Consider the following 20,547-nt stretch of genomic DNA (forward strand, 5'->3'; position numbering starts at 1 on the left):
TGGCTTCCAATTAAGTACACCATGCAGGCAAATTGTTTTAGTTGTATTGATATGTTGTGCTTCAATGTCAATTTGATCTGAGAACAAAACAGGTTCTCTGGTTCCTGCCATTCCTCATAATTTCATAACAGCAAAAGACATATTGGAAAAATCTGTGATAAACTATATTGCTTTGCAGAACATAAAACATTTGGCATTTTCTAAATTATATTGTCATAAGAGGAAGATTACTGCTCACAAATAATGACAACTTCAATCCCAACATGGAAGAAAATTATGAACGGGCTAAAACTCTTTAATACAAGTGGCCAAGGAGAGTTAGAATGGGAAATTAAAGCTGAGCTTGCTAGCAAAACTTCAAATGAAGCATTTAAAAAAAAAAATCTTTGCCCTGGACAAAAGCAGAAACTATTGCAAGCAAACAATATCAGTAGAAGAGCGAAATCAATGTTTCAGGTCAAGGATGTTTTAAGTTGTAGAGAAGGCAAAGGGTAAAGAAAATTAAGGTTGTGAGAGAGTACAGATCAAAGTTGTCCCGGTAACAATTACTTACCAGCAATTAAGGACAATAGATATATAGCTGGAGACATACAGGTATATACATACATGCATATATACATGCATACAAACGAACAAGAACATACAGGCACCCCTGGAGAAAAAATAAAATAAAGTGGAGGCTATCTAAAGTTAATCAATTTAATATTAAGTTCCAAGGGTTAACACAAAACCAGAAAAGTCAGAAAGGAAGCTTATCTAAATGGTCTCAAAACATCAATTCTGTGTCTCTCTATTGTGGTTCTAACATTTTCTGCTTTTGATTTGGATTTCCAGCAGCTGCAGCTGCCTGTCCTGTCACTCCATCTTAAATGTTGCTAACAGGGACAGGATTTCTTAAAATTATTTATTTTGTATTAATATAGAACAAGATCATTTGGCCCATCTTGTCCATTCCAATCAAAAAGAGCTCTCCAATCTAATCCCAACTTTCAATCCATGGCTCAAAGCTAGCTATGCATGCCATGAATCTTCAAGTACATATCCAAGTATTGTTTAAATGCAATGTTTTTCCTTCCACCACCCTTGCAAATGGACAATTTCACTGTTACTACCTTCTAGGTAAAAAAGAATTCCTCATCACCAGTGGAATCCTTTTAGTGAATACTTTAAATGTATGTTCCCAGGTTTTTGATCCTCCAGCAAGATATTTTTATACTCCTCAATTAAATCTCCCCTCGGCCTTCTCTGTTGCCTAGCTTATGCAACCTTTCTTCGTGGTTCTTGTTTTCCAGTCTAGCAATATCTTCGTAAACCTCACGTGCACTTTCTCCAATGTGATCTTGTTTTTTCAACAGGAAGGTAAATAAGATTAAGCAAAGCTGAAGGTATTGGTCCTGCTTCAACACTTTTTCATCATCTTACTCATTATGTAGGCACATACACTGATGAGCCAAAACATTATGACCACCTGCCTAATATGCTTTTGGTCCTCTGTGTGCCGCCAAAACAGCGCCAACCCGCCGAGGCATGGACTCTACAAGACCTCTGAAGGTGTCCTGTGGTATCTGCTACCAAAACATTAGCAGCAGATCCTTCAAGTGCTGTAAGTTGCGAGGTGGAGACGCCGTGGATCGGACTTGTCGATCCAGCACATCCCACAGATGCTCAATCGGATTGAGATCTGGAGAATTTGGAGGCCAGGGCAACATCATGTTCCTCAGACCATTCCCGAACAATGTGTGCAGTGTGGCAGGGCGCATTATCCTGCTGAAAGTGGCCACTGCCATCAGGGAATACCATTGCCATGAAGGGGTGTACCTGGTCTGCAATGATGTTTAGGTAGGTGACACGTGTCAAATTGACGTCCATATGAATGGCCGGACTCAGGGTTTCCCAGCAGAACATTGCCCAGAGCATCACACTCCCTTCACCAGCTTGTAGTCTTCCCACATTTCATCCTGGTGTCATCACTGCCCTCGTGCATCGATGAGCCTTGGGCACCCAACACCCTGTCGCCAGTTTGTGGTTTGTTCTTCCTCGGATCACTGTCGGTAGGTACTCAGCACTGCTGAGCACCCTACAAGCCTTGCCGTTTCAGAGATGCTCTGACCCAGTCGTCTGGCCATAACAATTTGGCCCTTGTCAAAGTCGCTCAGGTCTTTACTCCTGTCCATTTCTCCTGCAACCAACATATCAACTTCAAGAACTGACTGTTCACTTGCTACCTAATATATCCCATCCCTTGACAGGTGCCATTGTAATAAGATAATCAGTTATTCACTTCACCTGTCAGTAGTTATAATGTTTTGACTCATCGGTGTATGTATCAACGAGAAGAGGTGCTCAAAAACAGACGAAATCAAATTAAATAGAATTGTTCCTTTCTCTGTCAAGCAAAATATCTAACATACATCAAGAACATCCTAATGAAACAGCAAAAAATAAATAAATACAGATACATTTAATAAAAACATAAAATGGAATAGAACCTACTTAAATGGATAGATAAATGCACCATTCAAATACTTTACATAATTACTTTTGCTACTGACATGTATTACTTTTATGAATATAATTCAATTGGACAGTTTGATGGATTTCTCCATTGCTGTATATCTTTTTCCACGTGAAGCACAGAGGGGCTTTTTGCATCTGAAACATGGAAACAATGAGGCTTTTGCAGAAACCCATAAAAAGGCAGGGCAATCTGGATTTCAATCCATCATACATTTTATGGTATTTCACATGATTTACAATGTTTGCAAATTTTTAAGCAGTTTTAAAGCTTTTGTCATAAACCATTAAATAATTAAAAAGCGATTAATTGGTCTATCAACGGCAAATTAGTTAGATTAAGGAATTTTTAATTAAGTTTTATGTGGATTATTCTGCATAATATAAAATTAAATGTTTTGGGGGGATTATATTATATTGTTGGTATTGGTGAACAGGATACAGTTACAGAGATTTGTACTGTAATTCTTGGCTTTCACTCTAATAAGAAGCAACTGTGCACGATTTATTTAATTAAATGATCGAAGCTTCCATTTTTGCCGATATCCAAATACAAATGACATTTCTAATACTAGAAAAGAGCTGGAGGAATGGAGAGTGGTTTCTATCATCAAACACACTTATGAGCTTCTCATGAGATGTACAGAGTCTCCTGCCTGGAGTAGGTGAATTGAGGACCAGACATAGGTTTAAGGTGAAGGGAAAAAATGTAATAGGAATCTGAGGGGTAACTTTTTTGCACAAAGGGTGGTGAGTGTATGGAACAAGCTGCCAGAGGAGGTAGGTGAGGCAGGGACTATCCCAACATTTAAGAAACAGATAGGTGCAACGATAGGACAGGTTTGGATGGATATGGACTAAACGCAGGCAGGTGAGACTAGTGTAGCTGGGACATATTGGCCGGTGTGGGCGTTGGGCCGAAGGGCCCATTTCCACACTGTATCACTCTATGACTCTATGAGATATGTACTTCCAAAGTAAGGTTGATTTAACTCTTAAAGTTTAAAAGGTCTTCTTTGATTCATTTCTAGAGCCAGGAAATAATAAAATATGACACCACATCTAACATTCCTATCTGATGCTCTATGACAAATCAATACCATTTAAGCTGGTATTTAGCTTAGATAGAACATTTCAATGGGAGAAACATTTTGCAAGGATGCATAACATTACATTCAAAACTCCGCTGCCCGTCTACTCACCCACACCCCGATCCGTGACCATATCACCCCCGTCCTTTACAAACTCCACTGGCTCCCCATCCCCCAGAGAATCCAGTACAAAATCCTCCTCATAACCTACAAAGCCCTCCATAACCTGGCCCCATCCTACCTGACCGACCTCCTCCACAGGCACACTCTCACCTGCACCCTCCGCTCTGCTGCTGCCAATCTCCTATCCCCCCACATCCGGACCAAACTCAGATCCTGGGGGGACAGGGCTTTCTCCATCGCTGCTCCCACCCTATGGAACTCACTACCCCAAACCGTTAGAGACTCCTCCACACTCACCACATTCAAAACATCGCTGAAGTCTCACCTGTTCAGTACTGCCTTCAACCACTGAAGGTCACCTCACCTTCTGTCTCCTTTCTCTGTTCGTTTACTTATTTACTTATTTATCTATTTATTCATTTCCCTATGTTCTCTAAATCTCTGTAAAGCGTCTTTGAGTATATGAAAAGCGCTATATAAATAAAATGCATTATTATTATTATTATAACTACAACAACACGGGATAAGGAACTATGGAAGAAATAGAAGTAGGAATGGCCAGACAACCACACAAACATTCTTTGAGATTGTTTGGCCTCAACACTGCCTTCTTCTTTTTCCAGACCATATTATTCCCCTGCAGCGTAAATGTCTATCAATTTCATCATTTTGCATGAAGCGCAAGTAACAGTAGGCTATGTAATGTTAAATGTAAAAAATAATTCAACAGAAAATTGAGGAATTTTAATTATGTTTTACGTGGATTATCCTACATAATATTATAAAAAGCATGTTTTTTGAGACTATATTATACTGTTGGTATCAGTACACCTGTAAAATGTTGACATGGTTACAAAGATTTGTGCTGTTATTCTTGGCAACCTGAGATGTCACTATAGAAGGCTGCCTGAAAATCGCATCGCATCATCTATCTTATCATCTAAATATGCTAAATGGCATAACATCCTGTACTGATGCCATAAACAAGAAGTAAATTCATCTGACTCTAGGCATTTCATTCCTATTTATTAAATTTATTCATAGCATATGAACAGCACTGGCAATACCAGCACATATTTCATGTTTCTAATTATCTTAAGAATTGCAACATTTAGCAACAATGAAGGAATGGCTGAATATTGTCATTAGCATAGCAAGTAACTTGGAGGAGAACTTATGGATGGGTATTCTTAAGCACCCAATGCTCTCATCCTTATTAGAGTTGAGCTTGTGCCTATGAAAAGTGCTGTTGACAAGTTGCTTTTGCACATGTTGGAGTTGATATCCACTTCAGCTACGTGCAGATGTTGTGCAGGGAATGACAATTCAAGTTGGTAGATTCAGTTCCAATTGAGCGGTAGCTTGGCCCAAAATGTTTTCAATCATATTGACTGCACTTTCAGCAATGCTCAGTCACTCAAGTTGTTAAGCAATCCATCATACTTCTGATTTGCCTCGTTTTTTTACTGGGAGGTCTGTGGGGAAGTCGGCCACTTACTTGCTCATGTAGCCACGGTATTTATGTGTCTGGTAATAATTTTCCAGTCAATGGTGGCAGCTAGGATTTTCACAATGGGAGATTTATTGACAGAAATATCTTTCAATGTCAAAGGGAACTGGTTGGTCCCTATCAAAAACCAAAACAGTTTCCTTCACCCACTCTGCTCCCTGGTTTACCCCTGAACTCCGCGTGATGAAAACTCATGCCCGTCAACTTGAAAGACTCCGCAACAAAACAGGTCTCACAATTCACTCCCAAGCCTACAAAGACCACATACAGCACTATAAAGATGCCCTCTCCCATGCCCACTCCACCTACTACTCTCAAATAATTCACTCTGGCTCCGGAAACCCCAAAACACTCTTCTCTACAATAAACAAACTCCTCAGCCCCCTGGACACCATCTCCCAATCATTCACAGTTGACAAATGCACCACTTTCCTTTCATTCTTCCAAAGCAAAATAGACAACATCTACAGCACCTTAACCACCAACGCACCTGCTCCCCCTCAAACCACCTGCCCCCCCTTATCCTGTCAGCCCCTGCCTCAGTTCTCCCCAATCTCCACCACCGACCTCTCTGACCTCTTCACAGGAATAAAAACTGCCACCTGCTCTCTGGACCCCATCCCCTCCAGCTTTGTCAAGGCCTGCCTTCCTGCTCTCTCTCCACTTATCACTGCAACAATAAACTCCTCCCTGTCCACTGGCATCGTCCCGCCATCCCTCAAAATCGCTGCTGTCACCCCCATTCTGAAAAAACCTGGTCTAAACCCTGACACCCCAAACAACTTCAGACCAATCTCCAACCTACCCTTTCTGTCCAAAGTTTTGGAACGTGCTGTAGCTTCCCAACTAAAATACCACCTCTCTACCAATAACCTGTATGAAACTTTCCAATCTGGATTCCGCTCAAACCACTGTACTGAAACTGCGCTCCTCAAAATCACAAACGACATTCTCCTCTCCTCCGACGCTGGCAACCTCAACATCCTCATCCTACTTGACCTCAGCGCCGCCTTTGACACCATAAATCACTCCATTCTCCTCACCCGACTTGAAACCTCCCTTAACATCACCGGCACAGCCCTATCCTGGTTTAAATCTTACCTCTCTGACAGACACCAGTTCATCTCCATTAACAACTGTAAATCCCCCACCGCTCCCCTCCCCCAAGGTGTCCCCCAAGGCTCAGTCCTTGGCCCCCTCCTCTTCATCCTCTACCTGTTCCCCCTTGGTCAATTAATCCGCCGTCATGGTCTCAACTTCCACTGCTTCGCCGATGATATCCAGCTCCTCATCTCCACCAAGTCAATCTCCTCCACCACACACTCTACACTGACAAACTGCATTACTGAAATAAAATCTTGGCTTCAATCAAACTTCCTCAAACTCAATTGCAACAAATCTGAAATCATCATCATTGGTCCAAAAATGCTCACCAAATCCACCCAAAACTTCATCCTCAACATTGATGGTCTCCCAGTATCCACCTCACCTCACATCCGGAATCTTGGAATCATCCTTGATCAAACCCTCTCCTTCGACAAACACATCAAACACATCACAAAGACAGCCTTCTTCCACCTCAAAAACATTGCCCGTCTCCGTCCATCCCTATCCTCCACAGCTGCAGAAACCCTCATCCACGCCTTCATCACCTCCCGTCTGGACTACTGCAACAGCCTCCTCTATGGCGCACCCTAAAAAATCATCAATAAACTTCAATACATTCAAAACTCCGCTGCCCGTCTACTCACACACACCTCGATCCATGACCATATCACCCCCGTCCTTTATAAACTCCACTGGCTCCCCATCCCCCAGAGAATCCAGTACAAAATCCTCCTCATAACCTACAAAGCCCTCCATAACCTGGCCCCATCCTACCTGACCGACCTCCTCCACAGGCACACTCCCACCTGCACCCTCCGCTCTGCCGCTGCCAATCTCCTATCCCCCCACATCCGGACTAAACTCAGATCCTGGGGGGACAGGGCTTTCTCCATCGCTGCTCCCACCCTATGGAACTCACTACCCCAAACCGTTAGAGACTCCCCCACACTCACCACATTCAAAACATCGCTGAAGTCTCACCTGTTCAGTACTGCCTTCAACCACTGAAGGTCACCTCACCTACTGTCTCCTTTCTCTGTTCATTTATTTATTTACTTATTTATCTATTTATTAATTTCCCTATGTTCTCAAAATCTCTGTAAAGCGTCTTTGAGTATATGAAAAGCGCTATATAAATAAAATGTATTATTATTATTATTATTATCTTGTTGAAGACGATCATGGCCTGGCACCAACATAATGTGAACGTTAAGTACCTCAACATGCAATTGTCTGGGTCAAGCTTGATGGTTTATTGCTTGAGGAATTGTGAATGAAACTGAACATTGTGCAATCATCAGCAAATATCCTTTGGAAATAAGTATATTTATGAAGTAACTGATGATAATTTGGTCAAGAATACTGCCTGTGAAAGTATTACATTGATGGCTTGAGGCTGGGTTGATTGACCTCCACTTAGATACGACTATCTTTATTTTGTGCAAGGTATTATTCCAATCAATGGAGAGATTTACCCTGACTTTGATTGCATTTGAACATTGGCCCAACACTCCGTCAAATGCTCAATTAATATCAATGACAACCAACCTCATTAGTCACTGAAAGGAAGCATGCAGGTACAGCAGGCAGTGAAGAAAGCCAATGGAATGTTGGCCTTCATAACAAGAGGAGTTGAGTATAGGAGCAAAGAGGTCCTTCTGCAGTTGTACAGGGCCCGAGTTAGACCACACCTAGAGTATTGTGTGCAGTTTTGGTCTCCAAACTTGAGGAAGGACATTCTTGCTATTGAGGGAGTGCAACATAGGTTCACGAGGTTAATTCCCGGAATGGTGGGACAGTTGTACGTTGAAAGACTGGAGCGACTGGGCTTGTATACTCTGGAATTTAGAAGGATGAGAGGGGATCTTATTGAAACATATAAGATTATTAAGGGATTGGACTCGCTAGAGGCAGGAAGCATGTTCCCGATGTTGGGGAAGTCCCGAACCAGGGGCCACAGTTTAAGAATAAGGGGTAGGCCATTTAGAACGGAGATGAGGAAAAACTTTGTCACTCAGAGAGTTGTGAATTTGTGGAATTCCAATTCTCTGGAAGCTTTCAAGAGAGAGTTAGATAGAGCTCTTAATGGTAACGGAGTCAAGGGATATGGGGAGAATGCAGGAATGGGGTACTGATTGTGGATGATCAGCCATGATCACGGTGAATGGGGGTGCTGGCTCAAAGGGCCGAGTGGCCTACTCCTGTACCTATTGTCTATTGTCTCACATCCCCTTTAAAATATAGTTCTCTTCTTCTTCATTTGTGCAACCTCCAATAAAGGCTGGAGTTGTGATTGTTGTCCCTACCAGTACTGTCATTGACAGGTGACAATAATATTTACTTACTGCCTGAAAAATGCAGTCCAATACAACTTTACAGCAAGATTTTGCTTTGATTGCAGAGGACAATGGTGGAAAGACTTAGAGAACACAAGGAAGAGTAATTCCCACACGCTACCAAAAGTTTTCAAGTAGTTCTTTGGTCTTCTATGCATTCGTCAAATCTGCCTTAAATTGAATTTTAAGGTTTGTGTAAATAGGCATTGCCAAACATGGTTCTTTAAAATACTTTGGCACGGTGGCGCAGCGGTAGAGTTGCTGCCTTACAGCGAATGCAGCGCCGGAGACTCAGGTTCGATCCTGACTATGGGTGCTGTACTGTAAGGAGTTTGTACGTTCTCCCGTGACCTGCGTGGGTTTTCTCCGAGATCTTCGGTTTCCTCCCACACTCCAAAGACTTACAGGTATGTAGGTTAATTGACTGGGTAAATGTAAAAAAATTGTCCCTAGTGTGTGTAGTATAGTGTTAATGTGCGGGGATCGCTGGGCGGTGCGGACTTGGTGGGCCGAAAAGGCCTGTTTCCGCGCTGTATATGAAATATGAAAAAATAAATAAATAAAATAACAGGTGATTTCTGAGTTCTCAGCTAACTGCGAGAATTTGATGAGAACTCAGTAATTATTGGTGTTTGCCATCAAGAAATAATTAGTTTTATTGTGACTTTGCATACAAGTAATACATGTGAAGCAAAAAGTTAATCTAATCCAATTGTTAACAAATTTATATTAATTATTTTTCAGGAAGGTAGTATTTCTACAGTAACTGCTTATCAAATTTCTTTGTTGGTTACTGTTGTAGGATCTTTTTTTTTCAAAGAATACTTCATATTTTCCAATTTTCAGTCAAGTAAAAGTTGCAATAAGGTATCAAGTTTACTTAACTAGAACTACTCATCTGAATAAAAATGTCCCCAGTTAATTACCAGTGTCAGTTTGCGTATGGGATTGTAAAATAAAATTACACAATAAATACAGCCGTGAAATAACATTTAATTTAGAAAGATCATTTATATGCATTATTGCAAAGTAATTAAGAGACCATGAGCATTCTTATTAAATCTATGAAGTTGCACAGGGACTGTAAAATTTATAGCTTAAAGTTAGAGGAAGTACACTCTTTTTTTTAGCATGAAACTAATCAGAACCACCCTTGTGTACAGCGATGCGATGGAATGCTAAAGTTATCAGAAAGGATTTTCAAAAATTATATTTTCTTCATCGCTGATCTAAAAACCCACTTCATTTGCATCAAAAATAGATTTACTTATTTTCTGATCACATAATGCTCACAAAGTAAATTTAGGTAAAAATTAAGTTTTTAGTGGTGTTCTTAATGGGGCATGAACTTTAACATCTCTGAATACTTCTAGCTACTTCTTAAAGTGAGTTCAAAAATGCAGCTTTAACTACCCTTTCCCTGTTGAAAGACACCTTATTATTGAGCTTAATAACTTGCACTTCCCCACCAAAAATTGTAATTTCTTTGGTGGCATCTGAAGAAAGGGCCTGACCTGAAACATTGCCTGTCTATGTCTCCAGATATGCTGCCCGACCTGCTGAGTTTATCCAGCACTTAATGTAATTTTTATGGTAATTTCCTTGACTGGTATTTCATCGCACTTGATGATTGTGGTCCTCATATCATATTTGTCTGAAACATGATAATGTTTGCATAACTGGTTGAAATAGTCATGAGTTCATAAGTTATAGGAGCAGAATTAGGCCATTCAGCCCATCAAGTCTACTCCACCATTCAATCATGGCTGATCTATCTTTCCCCAACCCCATTCTCCTGCCTTCTCTCCATAGCCCCTAACACCTGTACTCAAGAATCTATCAATCTCCACTGTAAAAATACCCATTGACTTGGCTTCCACAGCCTTTGTGACAATGAATTCCACTGTTGCCATCAGTTTTAACAATATATTTGTATATTTTCTACTCCTCAAGTTGGGACTTGCCCAGTATGACATCATGGTCAGCATGGGGTGAAAGGTCTGATTCCATGCAGTACAGCTCTATGGCACTAAATCAGGTTTACTTTTTAGTTTTAAATTTGGTTTGAGGCTTTAGACATTCAGGAATGTTTTCTTCAATGGTTCTCTCCCGAGATGCTGCCTGACCTGCTGAGTTACTCCAGCATTTTGTGAATAAATCGATTTGTACCAGCATCTGCAGTTATTTTCTTATACGAGGAATATTAAGAGATACTCACAGTACAGGTGTTGTACTGGAGGTTTGCCGGGCCCGCAGGAGAGACTTCCACCCAACGGGGGGTTGCCACACCCGCAGGAGAGGTTTGCACGGAGGGTTGCCAGGCCCACAGGAGAGTTTTGGACCCAACGGGTCCATGCCCGGCCAGTAAGATATAAATCTACCATCTATCATTATCATCATATCATATCATATCATATATATACAGCCGGAAACAGGCCTTTTCGGCCCTCCAAGTCCGTGCCGCCCAGTGATCCCCGTACATTAACACTATCCTACACCCACTAGGGACAATTTTTTACATCTACCCAGCCAATTAACCTACATACCTGTACGTCTTTGGAGTGTGGGAGGAAACCGAAGATCTCGGAGAAAACCCACGCAGGTCACGGGGAGAACGTACAAACTCCTTACAGTGCAGCACCCGTAGTCAGGATCGAACCTGAGTCTCCGGCGCTGCATTCGCTGTAAAGCAGCAACTCTACCGCTGCGCTACCGTGCCGCCCAATTTATTATGTGTGACTAAGTGCACATGTAAGATGGCTGGTCTTTGTTTTTGCCTAAAATAAGTGTAAAGTCAATGAAGGAGCCATTCCTCCTGCCAGGTTTTTCTGGTGTAAGACTCAAACTCTTTTAACTGTCACTGCAAAGTTATATGTGCCATTTTGTTGCAGTTGGCCAGACATTGTAAAGCTGGAAGCCTGCTTCCCCTCAAGTTGCCAGCCCGGTTGTTCTATGATTGGTTTGTGCCTACTAACTTAAAGACTTCTGATGAGAGCAATCACTTCCAGGCATAAATTCATTCAGCAATTCATACCTGAAAGTTGCAGTCACCATCTCAAAGATATGTATTTATATAAGCAGTTTCTCACTTGTTGGAGGTGAGTGAATACTCATCAGCATGCACATCTGTTTGAAAATTGTACCAGATGAACATTCAGAGTCAAAGAGTTAATCATGGGTGGCTGCTTTCCTAATTGTCAGTCGCCTGCCAGATAAGAAAGAGAAGGTCAACCATTGAAGAAAACATTCCTGAATGTCTAAAGCCTCAAACCAAATTTAAAACTAGGAAGTAAACCTGATTTAGTGCCATAGAGCTGTACTGCATGGAATCAGACCTTTCACCCCATGCTGACCATGATGTCATACTGGGCAAGTCCCAGTTGTTTGCATTTGGCCCACAACCCATTAAACCTTTCCTCTCTATATATATATCCAAATGTCTTTTAAAAGTCATAATCGTGTTTGTGTGACACAATTCTCTTTATTTTGCTTATCATTTCTTCAACAGTTTTTTTCTCTCAAAGGAATAAGAGTAAAGTAACTGCAGGTATCCTACTATGCCTTGTCTGGCAGCCGGGCATGGAATCGTGGAGACATGGAAATTAATACTTAATCAGTGTAATCTCTTTGAGAAGTTGATGCCTCTCACTCAGTGACAATGTTATTGTTTCGTAATTGTCCGATTTCAATGAGAAATCAGGATACAACCAAAAGCATTAACATAAGTTATGGAGTTACTGACTGCCTTTGCACCGTTCAGGTCTTTATATCTACAAAGAGAAGGATAGAACCTGTGCAAAACAAGAAGATTATGTTAGGATATCTACCTTGAAAGTAAATAAATTGGGTAGCTGCTTTGCTGTCCACAACAAGAGCAACAAGGAATGGGCAATACATTCTGGCTTTGGCACTGATATACCTGATTTATTAGCACATCATTATAAGGTCATATTGGTAAATTTAATTATTCCATCTGGACACCATTGGATCTATTTTGGGACTCTCTGTCTAACTTGATTGCTTCAGTTAGTATAAGAAAATAACTGCAGATGCTGGTACAAATCGAAGGTATTTATTCACAAAATGCTGGAGTAACTCAGCAGGTCAGGCAGCATCTCGGGAGAGAAGGAATGGGTGATGTTTCGGGTCGAGACCCTTCTTCAGTCTGAAGAACTGAAGAAGGGTCTCGACCCGAAACATCACCCATTCCTTCTCTCCCGAGATGCTGCCTGACCTGCTGAGTTACTCCAGCATTTTGTGAATAAATGATTGCTTCAGTTGTTCTTTTTAATTTCAGATCCGAAATGGCCCCAATTAAATTGGCCCTGACTGACTGATTCAATAGCCAGAAGATAATTTCAGGCCATTTCAGGTCTTTTTGGTTTGGCCAGATTATTCCTTTCAAAAATAGAATTTGAACTCAGCTGTTCATTAGTTTTTATCATTGCTCACAAATTTTCTGATTTTGACAATTTGTTTTCAACTGAATTAGAAATTGTTTCAGGTTTGCAATGCCTTTTGGATTCAAATACTCACATTAAGTCTGTGTTCATTGTAACATTGTAAAATAACTGTTTTTGCCATTTGGTCTATTTCTAGCACTCTATTTCAACAGTTAATAACATTCTCTTATTAAACATGATAAATAAGTAGACAAGTAAAATCAATATATCCTTCCCATTAATTTAAAAAAATTAAGGCCATATGGCCATATAATACATGACACTCCTGATAAAATTTAATGGTTTGGCCTCTTGATCAGATACCTTAATGCTTAAAACTAAAATATGAAACATACCGATTAATGTGATTTATGCTAGTAAAGCTTTTATGTTTTATGCAGGATTACTGTTTACAGATGCACTGACATTACAGTTCCAGGTGTTGCATAATAGCAGAAAGAATATAATAGCTTTGGATAGAATATCTTGGCTAGAAGATCCATGTAATCCTCTTAGGAATTGTTTTATGATTGCCAATAAAGAATATTTGTCCCTTTTCATTTCACTCACATTGGCAAGGTACTCTAAAACACTCATTAGTGAAAATATAAATATAAATACTCTTTGGCTGGGAGTTATTGGGTTGGTGAGTTTGGATTCTATACTCTCCATCTCTGGAATTCTCATCAAACTAACAGCCTGAGAGCATTCTGTCTCTCTGCAGTGAGTTTATAAAGTGGGATGTTGAACAAGAAACATCTAAATGGGCATGTATTGCTATTCGAGGCATGGTTGTCATACCATATGTAATTACAAGAGTACACACTTCAGGAAATTTCAGAATTTTGCAAGGTAATATGCCCTTTGGGGAACACAACCAGTCCTCATTCAACATTATCGCCATCATCGATCATAGCAATCAGTCTACTCGTTTTCTCTGGAAGATATTGCTGCTAGCAGCAGTACACAAATAACTTAATTTATAAAATTGATTCAAATGAGATGGGTCCTCAGCCCAATTTTGGCACATTAATCCAGATACACCCCCCACTCCTTATCACATAAACCAATTATATTTTAAATTCCAATGATGTTTGTGCTTTCACGTACCAATCCAGATGTCTAATCCAAGTGCTTATCTATTTGTATCTTCATTTATATATGATCTTTTTGACATTGACTCTAAATTTCCTTTTGTAACTTTTAATCTGTGCCATCAGTACTATACCATGCCTTCCCAACATTTACATTTTGTCAACATTTTGTTTTTAATGCATGTTCTGTATCAACTTTTTTTACACCATCTGTATTTTTGATTCATTCTCAGTACCATCTGTATAATTCAAGTGTCTCCATCTTGTTCCCCTCAAATTGTTGTAAGAATTACTTGCCACTTTTGTTTCTAGTGGTTTATGGACTTAACTCTTTTTGTTGTATCTGAATACCTAGAACAGGACGAGAGAAAAATACTTGCATGTAAATAGTACCTTTCCCAAAATCAAAACATTCCAAAACACTTCAGAGAGTATGAAGTATTTTTGTAGCCTGGATACTGTTGAAATGTATAAAAAGTGGCAGCAAACTACAACTCTGACAAACAAGGAGGCAATGATTGGAAGATCTGCTTTACTGATGTGTGTTCGAAGCATTTAGAGTCATCGAGAGCTAGACCACAGAAACGGACTCTTGGCCCACAAATAGCACTGACACCAACTGACACTAATTACACTAATTGTATACTAATTGATTTTAGTTTCCCCACATCTTCAGCAACAACTAGATCCTACCACTCAACATATTGGGGGGCAATTTACAGTGGCCAATTAGTCTACCAACCTCAATGTCTTTGGGATGCGGGAAGAAGTCAGAGCTCCTGGAAGAAACCAACAGTTGCGGAGAGAATGGCCAAATACTACACAGACAGAGGTCATGATTAAACCCGAGTTTCTGATGCTTTGAAGTAGTGACTTTGCTAGTTGTGCAACATTGCATTGAGGGATAAATATTGGGCAGGATACCAAGGATAACTTTGTGTTCAGATGTGATGTGCCTGGAGTGCTACTGAAACTGGGCAATTTCAGTACGACTCCAGGTGACTGGGTTGTTGTGATGTTCTCCCAAATCAATATCAAATCCTCCTCCACTATTACCTCCATGTCTATTATGCCTGCTGCATCTGTACCCTAGAACATTGAGTTGCGGGTTCTGCCCTTCCCTCAATCCTTTTAAGTAATGGCGAAAAATATCACACCCCCATGTCTCTATCCATGAGTTCATCTGCCTTATCTATAAAATATTTTGTGTCAAAACAAATGCAGCTTAGTCTATCAGACCTTCCACACTCCATATCCTGTCCCCGCCTGCCTACTTGCTCACTTTAATTAATGTATTTTCGTCAATTTTCTCATCTGGTACGCTGCTCCTTTGGGTCCCACCACTTCTAGACTAATTTAAACCCTACTGAGTAACTCTAGAAAATCCCACCTTTTGTGGAACGGTCACTTCTACCCCAGAAGAGATTCCAACAGTCCAAGAGGCTGAATCCTTGCACAGGTTTTCAGTCATGCCTTCATTTCCCTTATCCTCCTTATTCCTATCTTCACGAAATTACAGCTCTTGAAGCGCTGCTTTTTAATCTAATGCCCAGCTCCCCATATTCACTCTGTAGGACTTCATACCTTTGTCTACTTATGTAGTTGTTGGAGATATACACAGCAATCTCTGGCTGCTCACCCTCCCCTTACGAATGTTCTGCAAACTGCTCAGAGATATCCTTGACCTTTGCACCCAGGAAACAACATTGAATTGATTTGAATTGAATTGAACACTGTGACAAGTCACAGTGAAATTCTTTGCTTGTATACCCAAGGTATGCAAATAGTCGCCCACAAAGAGTGCTTACAAAGTCACAAATTCACCCCCTCCTGCGCCAGGTCCCCCTTTGATCTTGCCCCCCACTCTCCCCTCCCTCACGGCGGTCCCCCCGTGCCGGGTCCTCCATTGTCCATAGTCACATTCATGGCCACAGAATCTCCTGTCTGTCCCTCTAACAATCGTGTCTCCTATTGCTACAGTTTCCAAGTCTCCATTCTCCCCTGCTGTGCATCAGAGTCAATCATTTTGCCACAGGCTTGGCTATTGCTGCTACTTTCCTCTGAAAGCTCATCTCCCCACCCCCTCAATATTATCCAAACCAATATACTCATTATATTTGAGGCAAAGTAGTCATGAATCATGAATAGTAACCATTTGTTATTTTTTAGGTAATTCTCCTTAGACTCCCTTCCCCCTCCTTCACCATCACAGCACTGGCAGAAACGCAACAGAAATGTTGATGACATGTTATATTGAGTTGGGAGTATCATATTAACAATACATTATACAGCCAAATAATTCATAAAGCCAAAAATAATATCTGCAAGTTTACAAAATATTTAAGTTTGTAGAATTAATCACAAAGCATTGTGATAAGGGAATATTATAGCCTAATATTATAGTCAGCTTGGAATCAGATGGAACGGTACAGTATTTATTCGAGGGGATTAATAAAGACATTTAAAACTCTTTAAAAAACATCATTACATAAATTCAAAATCTCATATGGACTTGGTTCTATCCCTTTCAAATTCATCTATCTGTCACTAATATGCACAGTGTCCTCCATAATGTTTGGGACAAAGACCCATCATTTATTTATTTGCCTCTGTACTCCACAATTTAAGATTTGCAATGGAAAAAAATCACATGTGGTTAAAGTGCACATTATCAGATTTTAATATAGGCCATTTTTATACATTTTGGTTTCACCGTGTAGAAATTACAGCAGTGTTTATACATAGTCCCCCCATTTCAGGGCATCATAATGTTTGGGATCCAGCAATGTCATGTAAATGAAAGTAGTCATGTTTAGTATTTTGTTGCATCTCCTTTGCATGCAATGACTGCTTGAGGTCTGCGATTCATGGACATCACCAGTTGCTGGGTGTCTTCTCTGGTGATGCTCTGCCAGACCTGTATTGCAGCCATCTTTAGCTTATGCTTGTAAACAGCAATAAAAGTTTCCAAAGGTGATGGAAAGACTGAAGGAGCTGAGAGCTCTCTTATACCTGCATTACGGAGGCATTTAAACACACCTGAGCAATTATAAACACCTGTGAAGCCATGTGTCCCAAACATTATGGTGCCTGAAATGGGGGGACTATGTATAAACACAGTTATAATTTCTACATGGTGAAACCAAAATATATGAAAGTACCCTTTAATAAAATCTGACAATGTGCACTTTAATCACATGTGATTTTTTCTATTACAAATCTCAAATTTTGGAGTACAGTGGCTAATAAATAAATGATGGGTCTTCGTCCCATACAGTATGGAGGGCACTGTAAGTTTGATTTTCCCATCCATCTGAAAACTTGGACATTTCTGACTACATTTATCCTCTTTGGTGGTAGGTATGTAGCATGGGCTGCAAGAGGAGGTAGTTGAGGCAGAAACTGTTGCAACATTTAAAGGACATTGGGGCAGGTACATGGATAGGAAATCTTTAGTGTGATATGGGCCAAAACGATAGCAGGTGCGACTAGTGTAGAAGGGGCACCTTGGTCAGCACGGGCAAGCTGGGGCGATGGGCCTGTTCTCGTCTGTGTGACTCTATAACTGTAGTATCATCGTCATGACAAATTGGAAGCCAAATGACATATTTTAATATTTTGTGCACAACTACATCATTACAAACATTTTGTTCAGCTGGAATATTCTGTTGTTAGAATGACACTATTGGTGATATTTCAGTCACGTCATGGGAAATCATAACAAAGGCATTTTCCATCAATGGAAGAAATCAGAGCTCTGCACATGCAAGTTGAAGTAATTGCATGGAATGTTCTTTGTTTTGGTGGTTCCCTCTGCTGTGTACATGGTTTAACAGCATTCTTCAAAGTTTGGCCATAATTTACTGAAACGGAGATGACTAGCCCCAGTATCTTCTGGTTAAAGTGGGAAGATGTAATACTTACTCAACATGGTTTCATTTTCTGAATTACTTTCCATATTTAATGAATGTACACCAGGAGGTACAAAACATGGTTATAAATCTGAAACCATGCCAACAAGCTGCAAAGCTGTGTCATCGCAGTAAATGTCACTGCCTTGCAGCTCTGGCCACCTAGAGTTAATCCTGAATTTGGGTGCTTTGTGGAGAGAATGTTCAATATCTCCTTGACTGAGTGCCATTCCTCCAGTGCTCTGGTTTCCTCGCAAGTCCCAAAGAGTCGCTGATAGGTTAATTGGTTACTCTAAATCTCAGTATAGATCATTGGCAAAAAGAATCAAAGTGGAGTTTATAGTCAAGAATGAGAGGAACTAGGCCTCAAAGACACAGTTAGCAGGAGGAGTGAAGTTAAAGGGGTTACACCCATCGAGATGGCATAGACTTCTGTGTCATTAAAAGTATAATGTGGCGGCTCCCAAGGGTCGGGCCATACCACTACCGACCCCTCGGCACGGAAATGGACCAGTCTAGGAGGGCGATATTTAGACCAGTGCCTTACAGAAAACTGCAAATGATGTAAATGTGAAATAAAAACAGAAAATGCTGGATATGTTCCGCAGGCAAGGCCGTATCTGTGAAAGAGGAAAAATAGTTATCCTTTTATGTTACCGATCTCTCATCAAAGTTTTGCTGAACACTAACGCTCAGTCTGCCAAAGTCTCGACTCGAAACCATCTTCTCCAGAAGTGCTGCCTGACTTGTTGAGTTACTTCGTCTCTTTTTGTGTATTACCCTGCATTTGCTGTTCTTTGTTTCTTCATCAAATTTGACTTTTAGACTTTACTTTACTTTAGAGATACAATGCTGAAACAGGCCCTTCAGCCCACCAAGTCTGCACCAACCAGTAATCACCCTGTACACTGGCACTAGTCTACACACTAGGGACAATTAACATTTTTTTTACCAAAGCCAATTAACCAATCTTTGGAGTGTGAGAGGAAACCAGAGCACCTGGAGGAAGCCCGCACGATTACAGGGAGAACGTACACACTCCGTACAGACAGCACCTGAAGTCAGGATCAAACAGGTCTCTGGTGCTGTAAGGCAGCAACTCTACTGCTGCGCCATTGTGATAATTTATTTTTACTGGAAAATCACGTTATATAAAATCAGTTGGGTGGGTCACCTTTAAGCTGTTCCTTCATTTAATGCTATTGGGATCCTGTGTCTATAGTTCTATTTGTGCCAGCAACCTTGAAGTTTTCTTGCAGATGTCATGAATTATGTGTTTCACTATTCACCATTGTATGCTGAAGGTATACTGAATTTCTAGTAGAACAATGAAATTGTAGCATTCTCATTAAATGTTGTCTTTTCCAAAGAATTGATCACGTACCTTATTCCACCCTCACATTATTGGTAGATCTACACTATTGCTCAATAATCTTATTTCTCCTGCTCAAAAGAGAAAAATATGATTCTTGCCCAGAGTCAGAACAACCGCATGTTTTGTGCCACTATAACATTTCAATTTCTTATACAAATTTATTGCAACTTAATTGACAGGCTAATTTTAAACTTGTTGATAAATTAGGACTTAATTTATGGATTTGGGTTGAGATAACCCAGCATCAATTAATTTTCTATTCCAACAATGTGAAATAGATTTCAGTAAAATGCGTTAAGTGAAAAGACAGATTACTCAACCATTAGCCAACTCACTTCCTCTTCTGCAAAACTTTAAATTAACAAATGTGTAACTTTTGTGCATGTTGAAAATATTTTTGCAAATGTTAGAAAAGTTGTATTTGAATATGCTACGATTGAATTTTATCAAAAGCTCAATGGCTAATCTCAGTAGAGTAAAGGGCATTTGATTCAGCTCCTCTGCTTGCATAGAGTGCTAAGGACCACTAAACAGAAGCAATTACATCATACCGTGTCAAACCCCACAGTTGGATGAAAGTTTTGCAGATTTCTGCAATAGAAGGCTGTGAGCATGCTAGCTTCACACACAAATGCAAAACTTGACTGGATATTGAGGACTTGTTTTGTTGTCAGCTAAAGGGAGCCCATCCTAGTCCACTGCCAAGCACCTCAGGATCATCCATTGTTTTCCACACAGAAGAATGGCCTTTTAAGTTATTCTCCATGTTCATTCCCACAAATCCACTTTCTATTCCCACTGTTCCCAGTGTCACACAACGCACTACTGATATCCTCAGAGCAATAAATCAAAGTTTCCATAATCAAACCTGACAAGCTAGAACTGACCCCTTTCCCCGGATTGTCTCTTTGCACGCATTCCACTATACCCTTCACTCTCAGTCTTCTCACCCTGCCATTCTCTCTGTTCCTTTCATTCTCCTCCTGTGCATCTCATGACCGGCCCCCAGGAAATGCAATTTGTAACCCAATTTAATTCCATTTA

General features: G+C 40.4%; 1 protein-coding gene across 2 annotated transcripts in view; it reads left to right on the forward strand.

Moving 5' to 3' along the window:
• Window positions 1-20,547, forward strand: part of glis3 (GLIS family zinc finger 3) — a 377,909-nt gene that overhangs the window by 271,889 nt on the left and 85,473 nt on the right. The gene's annotated exons all lie outside the window — the stretch shown is intronic.

Source organism: Rhinoraja longicauda, chromosome 3 (assembly GCF_053455715.1).
Source record: "Rhinoraja longicauda isolate Sanriku21f chromosome 3, sRhiLon1.1, whole genome shotgun sequence".
Lineage (NCBI taxonomy): Eukaryota > Metazoa > Chordata > Chondrichthyes > Rajiformes > Arhynchobatidae > Rhinoraja > Rhinoraja longicauda.